Source organism: Enhydra lutris, unplaced genomic scaffold (genome assembly GCF_002288905.1).
Source record: "Enhydra lutris kenyoni isolate GAN:26980312 unplaced genomic scaffold, ASM228890v2 scaffoldscaffold16, whole genome shotgun sequence".
NCBI lineage: Eukaryota > Metazoa > Chordata > Mammalia > Carnivora > Mustelidae > Enhydra > Enhydra lutris.
The window spans coordinates 38,371,725-38,386,097 of NW_019154100.1; the positions used below are offsets into that span (position 1 = coordinate 38,371,725).

At 38.8% G+C, this 14,373-nt stretch overlaps 1 protein-coding gene and 1 pseudogene across 2 annotated transcripts in view; one reads left to right on the forward strand and one right to left on the reverse strand.

The window, feature by feature from the left end:
• Nucleotides 1–14,373, reverse strand: part of LOC111147359 (inner mitochondrial membrane peptidase subunit 2) — an 861,050-nt gene that overhangs the window by 706,369 nt on the left and 140,308 nt on the right. The gene's annotated exons all lie outside the window — the stretch shown is intronic.
• LOC111147358 lies at nt 3,914–4,515 on the forward strand (annotated as a pseudogene).

Consider the following 14,373-nt stretch of genomic DNA (forward strand, 5'->3'; position numbering starts at 1 on the left):
TCTGGGGCTAATAATACATTACATGTTAATAAAAAAATTTTTAGGGGCATCTGGGTGGCTCAGTGGGTTAAAGCCTCTGCCTTCAGTTCAAGACATGATCCCAGAGTCCTGGGATGGAGCCCTGCATCAGGCTCTCTGCTCAGCAGGGAGCCTGCTTCCTCCTCTCTCTCTCTCTGCCTGCCTCTCTGTCTGCTTATGATCTCTGTTAAATAAATAAAGAAATAAATCTTCTAAAAAAAATTTTTTTTAAAGTAAGAAAAAGTAGCAAGTCAGTTCAAGTTTGAAATTTTTAGATAAAAGGCAACTTTCTAAGTCAGGACCTTGGTTAAATATTCCCTAACATTTGTAACAGCATTCATACATGTACATGAAGTTTAGGTAAAAAACAAAATCCATATATATATTGCAAGTGGCAACTCTTCTCTGAAGATAATTTAGTTTATGAATTATCTGAATAAAAATCCTAAGTAAATTACTAAGAGAGGGTAAAAATAGTTCTATCAAAAACTTTGCTGTGTGTATTCCTCAACATCAATTAACATGAAAGAATTAAATCATCGCTAATTTGTTTGTTAGGAAAAAGTGATACTTTATTATTTCACCTACATAATTTGAAGGTACTTCACCATAATATGTCTTTTTGTTAACACTTATTCAATGGTGTATTTATTAGCTGTCACATTAAGGCCCTGTCAATAGAGGTTTTAAATATTTATTAAGAAACACCTCCTACATCCAAAATGAGATTTTACTTAATATCTTCAAAGAATCTGAAATAGCATATCATATATTTATTGATTCCTAGAATATGCTCCAGCCAGATAATGATCTTTTGTCAGAGTAAGAGCAATCTTGTCATGTGGGTCTCTTCATGCAGGCTGACAGCAACACTTAAAATATAATAAAAGCAAAACTATTCACCTAAGTGGAAGTGAAAGGACTAGTTCTAGCTGTTGAGAATGTTATTTTTCTTCAAAATTTTAGTCCCTTGAAATCCAGCTTCTTGAGTTAATACACAGCTATTAAAAAGCAGCATACTTGTAATCAATACCTTTACTAACAGCTATTCCCCAGGGTCTCTTAAATATCAGCACCAGAGTTTTGCAAGATGGAAAATACCCAATTAGGTCTTCATGAACCAATTTAGCTTGTCCAGCTATCGAGTATTTTGACAATAAATACATTCACACTCTTGAGTTTGTGAGAGAAAAATTAGCCCTTTAATTAGCAGTAAAACTGGTCTAGAAATGAGCCATCTGGCTTCTCTCTGATATGCTCTGAGATTGTATCATGTCATCAGAAATTTTTTTTTTAAATACCAGGCATAAACTGCTAACCTCAGAGTACAAACTTCAGCTCCCTTCATAAGAAGTACCAAAATGTGTTTCTCTACAGTATTGGAGTTGATTCTAAGTGAAAAACATCAAGTTCTCACTGCTATCCATCTTCCATGTGGCCAGAATAAGAGAACATATCTGAGCTCCTTATTCAGATATAAGAAGATCGGGGAATAAAGAAAACCTTTCTATCACCCAGGTGTTTGTATTTCAGTCAGCCAGGGTTGAGACAGCCCTGCACAAACTATTGTAGCTTATTAATATTGATGGTTAAAATGATGTCTTTGAACCCATACGAACAGCTCTTCTAGACTTGAGTCAGTCAATAAACATATACTATACTGAGTACACACATTGACCAGGCACTGGACTTGTCACAAAAAATAAATTTATTTATTTATTTATTTATTTATGAAAAGGTATAGAGAATAGGAAGGAGATATATGCAAAAAAAAATAAATAAATAAGTGCAACCTGGTAAACGCAATAATAGATTTATGTGTACAAAATGAAATAAAACAATTTTGAACGTTTGTTCCAGTTTCTCGTAGGTATAAATTTAGAAACAGACACAGAGATTTCAGTACAGCTATAGGCAAAAATATGGGAAGACACACACACATACGCTTACATCTTGGTCACAATGTAAAATATGCTTTCTACTTGATATGGCAAAAAAAAAAAAAAAAAAAACCTCGAAAGCCACAAGTATAAGAAATTTGCCAAAATAACTCAAGGCAGGATTCATGAAGGAAACAGCATTCAGGCTGATACCATATGAACAAGTTTGTTGAGTAGAAGGATCAGAGGCTTCCAGACAAAGAAAATAGGTATATATAGGTTGAGGACATTGAAATGTGATTAGACCACATGTTGAAATAATATTTTGGATATACTGGATCAAATAAAATGCATTATTAAAATCATTATCACCTCTTTTAGTTTTATTTTTTAATGTGGTTAACAGCATATATGTAAGCTACATAGACAGCTTCAATTAGACAAGTAACAGTGGAGATGATGAAGTGGAGGGAGGAAATTACGCTAGCAGTAAGCAGAAGAAAGCCAGGTGGAAGGGACAGAACTTGGTGACTGAATGAATGTAAGGGATGGAGGAAAAGAAGTCATATATTCATTCATTCATCCAACTCTGCATGCCTAGGATATGACAGGTACCATGCCGGTTGTGCTATTGTGAGCTAAATGGAAGGATGAAATGCTTATCAACATTCTAGGCTGAGAAATGGAGTCAAGGTTGTTACACACACCAAAATAGCAAATGAAGGAGGAAGAATAGCTCTGTTATCCTCACATATGTCTATCATCTCATTCTTGGATATTCTTCAATTTATTTTCTTCTATCTTCCAGGATATTTATTGCAACATCTGGGAAGCAACTGGATATCAGGAAAAAGACCTAAGCCAATGCTTGAGAGTTTGGAGTTATTAGTATATAATTGGCATAATAATTGGCTGCTGATCCTTACAAGGGGTTCTGACTACTGAGGGGAAAGCTATAGAGTGGAAAGGGCCAGGAGTCCAAGGAAGAACACTAAGGACACCACAAAGGAGAGAAAGGGTAGAAAGCAAGTCCACTAACAGGGGGTAGCTAGATACGAAGGAGAAAAACTCATGAAGGGTAGAGTCTCAGAAAGAGACTAGAGAGACCTAGAACACAGGTGTATAGACAGCTCTGAACAGGAGAAAGAGTATGTTTTCCACAAAGATGGAAGTGAAAGTGGCTAAAGAGATGACAATTCAGATGCAAGTAAAAACCCTTTCTGTATTAAGACTTTACTCAGGTTATAAAGTCATCACTGGGATCCTTTGCTTAATGGTAACTACAAACGTTGTTCTCTATCGTACCAAGGATCTGATTCATTCTTACATACAGCAAACGTTCTTAAAGCCAAAGGCACAGATTCATCACATTAAGAGCAAGCTAACTTCTGTCTACTCCATGGCCCATGATTTACTATGTTCTAATACAAAAACAAAAAAACAAACAAAAACAAAAACAAAAACAAAAAAACCACCTGTAAGAAGTGATTATCATTGGTCTCAAAGAGCAAAGTAGGAAGAAAATGTGGTCTAATGTGTCTTGGGTCAGAAAGTGCTTATGTCCCTCTAGGATTTCCACCTATATGCATCTGGAGTGGAGGGTATGGCACAAAGCCTTCCTCCTCTCCACATAAACCCTGACTAGCTCCTTTCCAAAGGAAGAGCCACAGCTATCATACTCAGCCAAAGTTTAAGCCATTTGGTGGAGTTACTATGCCATAAAGATGGAAACCTAAAATTCCCTCTACCTCTACTCTTAATATTTCTGGTTTGGGAGCCAAAATGACATTTGAGCGGAGACCCAAATGGAGAGGAAGAGAATCAAGTAGTTGGGGTTCTAATCTCAACTGTTATCCAAATCTTGGATATCTACTGCTTATGTTCTTTCAAATATGGCAATTTGCCTTTAAAAAAGACACTGGATCCAGCATGAGCTGTAGCACCATGATGAGTGAAGAGGAGAAGGCACCAGCAAGTCCCTACGGGTATAGGACATGCAGGACAGCGGACATTGAATGTCCCTGCACATGGGTTCATAGCCCACAGCAAAGATAAGGAACACAAAGTCATCTTACTCAGGGACTCCTGGGTCCATCTAATGCACCAGTGCAAGATCTGGCAGGAGCTCTTTTCTTCTCTGTGCACACTTAACTTTGGTATTGGTAGTGACAGCACATAACAGGTGCTTTGGCAGCTGGAGAATGGGAAGCTGGAACAAATCTGGCCCAAGACTATAGTGGTCTGGGTGAGTACCAACCACCACAGGCACATAGCAGAGCAAGTGACTGGTGGCATCAAGACCATTGTCCAACTGGTGAACCAATGGTGTCAGGTCTGCTCCCAGAGGCCAGCACCCTAACCCACTTCAAGAGAAAAACTGATGGGTGAACGGGTTGCTCTGGGTAGCATTGGCTGGCCACCCATGGGCCCACTTCCTGGATGTCAACCCCAGGTTTGCGCACTCGGATGGCACCATAAGTCACTATGGCTTGTACGAATACCTGGAACTGTGCCACCTGGACTGCACACCTGTCTGTCGGGCCCTGCCCTGCCTGCTTCTGCATCTGTGGCCCAAAATCAGGGCCAGCATGTCCCCTTGCCAAAGGCTACACCCTAAGTTCCTTCCCCAACATTAAATTCTCATTCAAGAAGAAGAAGGAGAGAAAGGAGAAAAAGAGGGAGGAGAAGTAGTAGTAATAGTAGTAGAAGTAGTAGTAACAGTAGTAGTAGTAGTACTAGCAGCAACAGCAGCAATAGTTGTAATAGTAGTAGAAGCAGTAGTTAACAGTAGTAACAGTAGTAGTAGTAGTAGTAGTAGTAGTAGTAGTAGTAGTAGTGCCATGGACTGCAGAGCCACCAGAATAGCCAGGTCCTCTGTGTAATCTCGATTTCACATTGGGCCTTTTACATCTGTAGACCCAGAGGCCAGCAGAAAGGATACCGTGTCCTATGAGATAGAACATATGCGAATGCTTTATAACCAGAAAGTGCCTTTAGAAATGGCCACTGCACAACCGCATGGTCAGTGTCATAGCGCAATGCGTCAGTGCTAATCACATGTGGTTCTTGGGGACCTTATTAAGATTGCTCTCCCAATTTGCTAGTGGTCCCTGGGAGAGCTGGAACACCTGACCACAGGACATCAAGGGACTAGGTGAACAATCAAACCACCATCATAAGCTGCCATTATCTGATTCGCCAAACCATACAACTAGATGGGCACAACAGCACTCCACTCCCTCGAAGACTGGGAACATGGCCACAGCTAAGCTGAATGAGCAGATGACTCGGACTATTACAGTACCTACCCCTAATCCTTCAGCACTTCTCCCTCAATCCACATAAACTGGCATCACAAGAAGTTCCCTCTGGCCAGTTAATGGAAGAGAAAAAGGGTGGGTATTCTTCATGCACAAAAGAATCTGCACTGAGCTGGCAAAAGCTAGGTGTGAGTGGTCAACACCTATACATACACCTGTATATATACAACACCACCAGTCTTCAGCGGCCCCTGAAACACAATGATAAAGAGAAAGCCTTCCACTGTGAAGAGCTTTAGGAGGTATAGTCTAAGGTAAGGGTATACATTGGTTAATCGTTAGTGGCTTAAGAGTTGACAGGCTAGACAAGAACTTAGAACAAATGGGAAAACTGGTTCAGTTCAGTTTTATGGGACCAGCTGGGAGGCAGGAACTTGCAAAGTTGAGATGCTGACCTATAAAACAAAGTATATGCTTAAAACGAATAATGCATATACGGTGTCGTCTTTTCCTGAGGGTATGCGAAGTATAGGTAAACTTAGTCCCTCTACTTTCTTTAAGTCTAATTAAAAAATATATTGGAAGCATGCTTTCTGAATTTGGTGAAAAGCATGAAATTATAGATTCACAAAGCTCAGTGAAACACAGGAGGAAAATTACAATGAAAATCACACCTATACAAGTTATAGTCAAACATAAAACTAAGACAAAGAAAAACACCTTGAAAGCATCCAGAAAAAAGTAGACATTACACTACAGACAAGAGGGTAATTACATCAATTTTTTTTTTAAATAAGTTTTTTAATGGAAACATAACACACACAGAAAGGGGCACAAACGTGATGATTCGGCATGACTTACCACAACGTGAAGATAACCATGTAACCGCCACCCACGCCAGTAACTACACCACGGGTCTGCCCTTTCTGAGTCACTACTCTTCCTCCTTCCCAAAGGTAATCATTACCCTGGTTTCCAAAACCAAAACTGACGTTTGTCGATGGTTAACCTTTATAGAAATTGAATACATGATGTATTCTTTTTCATCTGGCTTCCTTTAACATGATTGAGATTCATCTATGTTGCTACCTGGACCAGCTGTTCATTTGTTTCCATTGCTATACAATGAATGACTACACCACATTTGATGAATATACCACAATGTATTCATTGTACTGTTGATAGACCTTAGAGGTGTTTCCATTAGGAGGAATGCTGCTATGAACATTCTTGTGTATATCTTTTGGTGTACACATGTATGCATTTTCGTTGGGCTCTCTATTATACCTAATAACCGACTTGAAGAATTTTTTGTCCCTGAAACTTTGGACTTAGTACCAAATGGAGGAAAATGGTTTCAATAAGTTAGAAGTGGACTTGCTGCTATACCATGGAATAAATGTAACTCTACGTGGAAAGAAAGGGGAAGATATTGACATTTGAAAAAAGTAGCAGGGGAAGCAGTGCCCTGCTCTCAGCATTTCAGATACATTAGGAAGTAGTACAGAAAATCGTGAACAGGGCTCATAGCACTACCCTGTGCCCAAGTGGGTCCCTGACCACACATTTAGATACTCCAAAAAGATGCCAAGCGGTAATTTTCATTGACAGGACTAGCAGTACCACTCCAAACTGTAAACTGTTAAAGTGGTAACTAGAGAATGTTTGATCTTTTTATTGTTGTTTTTAAAGGCAAATGTCCTGCATGGTTTGCTATGGTTTCTGTCACACAAAAGTCATTTCACTATACTCTGTGTTACTTGGCTGTCACAAGACATAAAATGAGCTGCAGTAAGAAGACCTTTATCGAGAGGAGGGAAAAGTACACGTATCTGGCCCTCTACCCAGATCACTGCCTTCATCTAAGGCGTGATCTACCCTTTCCAGTGACATATCAGGACAGTTCAATTAACTACCCTCTGTCAATCAGAAATAAATTTTGGTTCAGAGAGGTGGGGAAAAGCAGTGGATTCAACCTAAGAACTGTTCCATATGAATACTAGATCATTCTGGAGAAGCCATCCGTACAACAAACAAATCTTCATAGAAGAAATCATGTCTTCACAAGACTCTGCCCATTCCTTCACTCTGTTCACTTCGGTCCTTAATATTACTTGTCTTTTTGGGCTCAGATTCCTTCACTCAACAAACGTGAGCTGCATATTGTACTACAGTAAGCCAAGTACTTTCAGTGCCAACTATTTGAAAATGGAATGTGTGTGCATGTGTGTGTATGTGTGTATACGTACGTATACACAAACACACAATTATAGACATTGGCCCTGTGTGGCCTCCAGCTGGGAACACTTCTAAGCACGCCAATTATTTAAGTTCAAGTGTAATTGTATGTGTATTTGTGTGTGAGTGAGTTTGTATCAGGGAGAGAGACAGAGTAAAGGAGACAAGGAATGGGATAAGAAGCAACTAAAGTTATACTGGACACAAGGAATGGGATAAGAAGCAACTAAAGTTATACTGGACAAGGAGAGCAGAAATCATAAAAGACTCATGAGAAAATGTGAACATATTTAGGGCACAAGAATGATGTGAGCCTTCACTCACTTCTCTCCTCTGTACAACCACATTCACTGCTCATCAACTGCTTTGCCCACATCTTGTGTGCTCCTCACAGCTTATATATAATCAAGCTCTACCTTTAAAGCTATTTGCAAAAGTGTCTATGCCATAAATGTTTGGCTGACAAGTAACTATATTTTATCTTCCAAAAGAAAATCAAGCATAAAACAACCCCACAAGAAAAGAGAACTGACACCCCTGCTTCACAAAGGAGGCAAAAGAGATTTAACCAACACCTTAAGTTTCTGTCTAACCAACCATTAATTTTAAATTTGATTTTGCTTTTTATATCACAAAGCACTTATTCAAAAATAGCAGAACCCCTATATCCATATGTTGTCCTGCAAAAAGAGAAGAAAATACTATTTCTATTAATAGAAAATACTATTATTTGTATTTCTTGTTCAAACACTTTAAGAATAAAAGACCTGTTTTCAGAAATGATGAGGTTCCTGCAGATAACATTTACCCACCGGATTTGAGGCTTTTTTTGTGACATAAAGTGCAGAGTACTTTGAGGATGGTTACAGATTCAATGGCACAGAAAAGGCTTTTAACTTTGGCTCATTTCCTCTGACCACCATGCCTCCATTCTAAATTATAACCTCTCAAAGCTACAGATCCTTTAAAACTAGCTTTTAAACTGCCTTTCCTTAGTATCATCACAAAATAAGAACACTTTGTTACTTGAAAATAAAAGCACAAAATTATCGGACTCAATAACTGTTCTCATTACTGCAAACCAACAAACAAGGCACAACAAAAATTGTTTTTGCTAATAGTTATCACTTATTGAGTGACCAAGAAATAAATCCAAAAGAAACCAAAGAAAGATCTGCCTTAACAATATAAATGGTTTCTTATTCAGAAACTATATTTAATATCAAAATGCTTAGCACATATCCCAGTGCTATTATTATTGTCCTTAACAGAATCTTAAGCTAAGCACAAAAATCCTGTCATTCACATCTTAGAATAGTACTCATTTTGAAAAAACAAAACTAAAAAAGAAACCACTAAACCACTAGAGAATCCCATTTTTAATTTAGGAATGTCTTTTATAATATAGCCCATAACACATACTACCTCCTCTGCTGAATTTTGCTTTTGGAATCATTGCAGTGCTTTATATCCACAGAAAAGTAATAATAGGAATAGGAAACATAAGATGCATCGGGGTCCCTTCCTCTTGGTTGTGACTGAGCAAGTACTTGGCATCACTAGCAAAGCCAAAACCCAATATTCAACCAGCTGGTTGGGGATAGCAGGGCCAAGCCACATTGGTGACCCACATAGATTAGAGATTGGTTATATACAGGGGGAAATGAGCAAACAGGTAAACATTTGAGGTTAACAGGATCCAGGCATAGATAGACAGATAGACAGACAGACAGACATAGAGAGAGAGTTTGTAAAAACCTGTATTTTCTAATTCCATTCCCTGAGAAGACCTAGCAGGAATGATACTCCAGGAGCAATGAGGATCTTTAGAACCCAGACCTTGGTTTCTAAATGTCTAAATGTCATTTTCCATTTCTTAGTAATTCCAAGGCTGGAACAAACAAGAAAAGTATAAGACATGCCTGACCACCTTTTAACATGATGAACTAAGAACAAAGCATCACTTCTATGGTAATCATGCCCAAAATAATCTGAACTCATTCATGAGGAAACATCAGATAAAACCAAATAGTGAAGAAGCATGATTTGGCTGAACTCTTTCAAAATATCAAGTTCATGAAAATGAGAGAAGACTAAGGAACAGTTCCAGACTGAAGGAGAGCAGTTGTGCCAGGCAACTAAACACAAGGTGTGATCCCAGATTCTGGACTCATGAAGAACATCACTGGGACAACTGGTGAGTAGTGAATGAGATCTGAGAAACAGATGGTAATATTATATTAATATTTATTTCCTGTTTTGATTATTATATTGGGTTCTGTGGAACAACATCCTTATTTTTTGTTTATTTTTTTTTTATTTCTATTCAGCGTAACAGTATTCATTGTTTTTGCACCACACCCAGTGCTCCATGCAATACATGCCCTCCCCAATACCCACCACCTGGTTCCCCCAACCTCCCACCCCCCACCCCTTCAAAACCCTCAGGTTGTTTTTCAGAGTCAATAATCTCTCATGGTTCACCTCCCCTTCCAATTTCCCTCAGCTCCCTTCTCTCCATCTCCCCATGTCCTCCATGCTATTTGTTATGCTCCACAAATAAGTGAAACCATATGATAATTGACTCTCTCTGCTTGACTTATTTCACTCAGCATAATCTCTTCCAGTCCCATCCATGTTGATACAAAAGTTGGGTATTCATACCTTCTGACGGAGGCATAATACTCCATAGTGTATATGGACCACATCTTCCTTATTCATTCGTCCGTTGAAGGGCATCTTGGTTCTTTCCACAGTTTGGTGACCGTGGCCATTGCTGCTATAAACATTGGGGTACAGATGGCCCTTCTTTTCACTACATCTGTATCTTTGGGGTAAATACCCAGTAGTGCAATTGCAGGGTCATAGGGAAGCTCTATTTTTAATTTCTTGAGGAATCTCCACACTGTTCTCCAAAGTGGCTGCACCAACTTGCATCCCCACCAACAGTGTAAGAGGGTTCCCCTTTCTCCACATCCTCTCCAACACACGTTGTTTCCTGTCTTGCTAATTTTGGCCATTCTAACTGGTGTAAGGTGGTATCTCAATGTGGTTTTAATTTGAATCTCCCTGATGGCTAGTGATGATGAACATTTTTTCATGTGTCTGATAGCCATTTGTATGTCTTTATTGGAGAAGTGTCTGTTCATATCTTCTGCCCATTTTTTGATATGATTATCTGTTTTGTGTGTGTTGAGTTTGAGGAATTCTTTATAGATCCTGGATATCAACCTTTTGTCTGTACTGTCATTTGCAAATATCTTCTCCCATTCCGTGGGTTGCCTCTTTGTTTTGTTGACTGTTTCCTTTGCTATGCAGAAGCTTTTGATCTTGATGAAGTTGGTTACTATAGCACCAAGAACCATAAGATACCTGGGAATAAACCTAACCAAAGAGGTAAAGGATCTGTACTCGAGGAACTACAGAACACTCATGAAAGAAATTGAAGAAGACACAAAAAGATGGAAGACCATTCCATGCTCTTGGATAGGAAGAATAAACATTCTTAAAATGTCTATACTGCCTAGAACAATCTATATACTTTTAATGCCATTCCAATCAAAATTCCACCGGTATTCTTCAAAGAGCTGGAGCAAATAATCCAAAAATTTGTATGAAATCAGAAGAGACCCTGAATTGCTAAGGATATGTTAAAAAAAAACAAAAATAAAACTGGCAGCATCACGTTACCTGATTTCAAGCTTTACTACAAAGCTGAGATCACCAAGACAGCATGGTACTGGCATAAAAACAGACACATAGACCAGGGGAACAGAGTAGAGTCCAGATATGGACCCTCAACTCTATGGTCAAATAATCTTCGACAAAACAGGAAAAAATATACAGTGGAAAAAAAGACAGTCTCTTCAATAAGTGGTGCTGGGAAAACTGGACAGCTATATGTAGAAGAATAAAACTTGACCATTCTCTTACACCGTACACAAAGATAAACTCGAAATGGATAAAAGACTTCAACGTGAGACAGGAATCCATCAGAATCCTAGAGGAGAACATAGGCAGTAACCTCTTCGATATCAGCCACAGCAACTTCTTTTAAGGTATGTCTCCAAAGGCAAAGGAAACAACATCCTCATTTTTAGGAAATACTGAAGTACCAAAGGAATACTAAGGCATCGTGTCTGCAATTTTTCATCTCAACCCAAGAAAACAAACAAACAAATGAACAAACTCCAAAACAAGAATGCATCAGAGTAAAGGGTGAGGGAGAAAGAGGGAGGAGGAGGAGAATACGATAAGGCAACTGTAGTAAAATACTAATAACAGGGAATGTGAGTGAAGAACTTATGTTAGCTCTTTGTCCTTTTCTTGAAACGTTTCTCTGAGTTTGAAATCATTATAAAATAAAAAGTTTTAAAAAATATGTCCACTTATAAATGGTCACATACTATTTAGAAAAGCCTTAACTTTCTATAAAGGGCCACAGTCCGCTATGAATTAAAAAAAAAAAAAAGGATATGCTATAGCTAGAGGCAGAACACAATCTACATAATTCAGAAAGCACTTAATCCAAATCACAACGTTAAAAGGGCTTTTATCACCAATATGTCTAAAAAATGTGAACACTTGCCTGATTAAAGGTGATGTATACCGGGAATTATAAATACCATAAGGATAAAACTGCAGGAAATCGCTGATACTCATAGAAGAAAAAGATCATGTAGACAGACTCGTCTCCAAGATAAGCTTTCAAGGATGGACCAGCTGACTGCCGCGTGCAGGGAATGTGGTCAGAAGACAGTGCCCATGTCCGGAGATTTCAATCTCCTGTAGCTGCAGAGAACAGCCCCACATGGGGGCTGCCCACATCCCACGACAAGGCAGGGGCAACAGGAGGCAACCCTAAGGGCAATACCACCTGAGTTTCATGGGGCCTGCCCAATCCTGCAGCTTCCCCTTCCTGCCACAGCACACAGCCCCTGATGCACATCTTGCACCCAAAACTCCACCTCATTGTTCACCTCTGGGGAGCCAAACCCACAACGAGGACTTCTTTAGTTATTTGATGAAACATAGCTCTGTAAGGACACCTTTTACAGTTCAGCTTGTGAGTGGGTCATGTAATTTCTGACTCACAAGACAGCCATGAATTTTCTTAAGGTGAATTCTGTCTCTAACTCTCATCCATTTACCTTCTCATGCTGTGTGACAAAAGACTTGTACTTTCCCCTTTTCATGTTAGCCAAATATAAAAGATAATCATTATTTAAACAACAAATTTCCCTCTTATGGTCCATTAACTCCTGCTGCCTGTTCCTGTAGTGAAATTGAAATATAACAAAACGATTTCCATGGCAATAGATAATAATCTAGTAAATGTGAATTTCTGGCTTAGCAACAGAACAAAATAGGAGGAGATTATGGGACTGCAGTGGGACTAAATTTCAACTTCTGTGTATTTTTAGTTTCACATTTAAAACAAAGCAAACACAGACAAATTCATACACACAGAAATATGAAGAGTCAAACTCTAATTATAGGATAAGTTTAAAAGACAGATTTCAATGATCAATTTGCAATATTACTCCCTACCATTACTGCCAAAATACATTCAACTATCATAAAAAAATTTACTTGTAAATTTGAGAATTCCTACAAGTTTTATTTGAAAGTCTATTATCTACTTTAATACCAGCTCCAACTACTAACATATTCCATTAAGTTCATTTTTAGTAATAATTATAAACATGGATGATGATTAATATATAAATGAGAGATTTTCAAAAGACCTCTGAATCTCTACAAAGCCTAGGAACAAAGGAGCTGGACGGTTTGTGAGTATCATAAATACAGCAGCAGATCTTACCTAATACCCAGGGAGTCAAAGCTCTCCCATCCCCCTGTGAAACATGCACACCAAGGCCCTGGGGTAGGACACTCTGTTGTCCAGTCTACCATACACGTGCTCTTCTCCCTACACCCCAAATTGTACACTCACCAAGAGTCAATGTTTTTTTTTTTTTTTTAAAGATTTCATCCATTTATTTGACAGAGATCACAAGTAGGCAGAGAGGCAGACAGAGAGAGAGGTGGAAGCAGGCTCCCTGCAGAGCAGAGACCCCGATGTGGGGCTCGATCCCAGGACACTGGGATCATGACCTGAGCCAAAGGCAGAGGCTTTAACCCACTGAGCCACCCAGGTGCCCCGAGAGTCAATGCTTTGTTCCCACACTTATTATCAGTTGTTCTTGTTATAATGGCAATAATTAAACTGTTCACAATCTGATGAAATATAAGTGCAAAAAAGGAATTATTGTATCTTAGCAAAATAACTACAGTGTTTTGCAAAGATCCGATAAAGATGAATCACAAAAAAATATGAACAAATTGAGTATGAACAAAGCTAGACTTTGGACAATTAAGGAAACAATTATTCATATCTAGAAAGTATTCTACGTGCAGATTGCTTTGTGTCTTAAATTTTTGCTCTTAATAACCCAAACTGCAAATTGTAGATAACGTATTGTCTGTGCTTTACTCAAAAATGACTATGCGAAACTCTGAGCTGTCGAAAGGAAAAAGCTCCAGCCTTATAGCAAAAAATGACAAAGAATAAGTGAGACAAACATATGAGTTCAAGGAAGCCTAGACCGAAATCTTTAATATTAGCAACACAAACACACCTCTCTCTGACTGAGAGTCAGAGAGTCACTGACTCTCTTCACAGCAGTGAAGGGTTAAAAATTGTTCTTCCCCTACTTGCTTCACTGTCCTCTGCCTGCTTTGTATATATGGGTTCCTCATTACCCACTTCTCCAAATTATGGTTGAGTTACTTTTACTCACATCACTCCTGACACCAACGAAGTCTGACTACAACTGGATGTCCTACAATTCAATTCAATTCTGATACTAGCTCCCCAGAGTTAGCATCAGACTCCACATGTTCAAGGACCCAGTCCCCCAAGAATGACCACTTCAGACATTAGTCACAAGACACTCCATCCAACTTGCCTACAA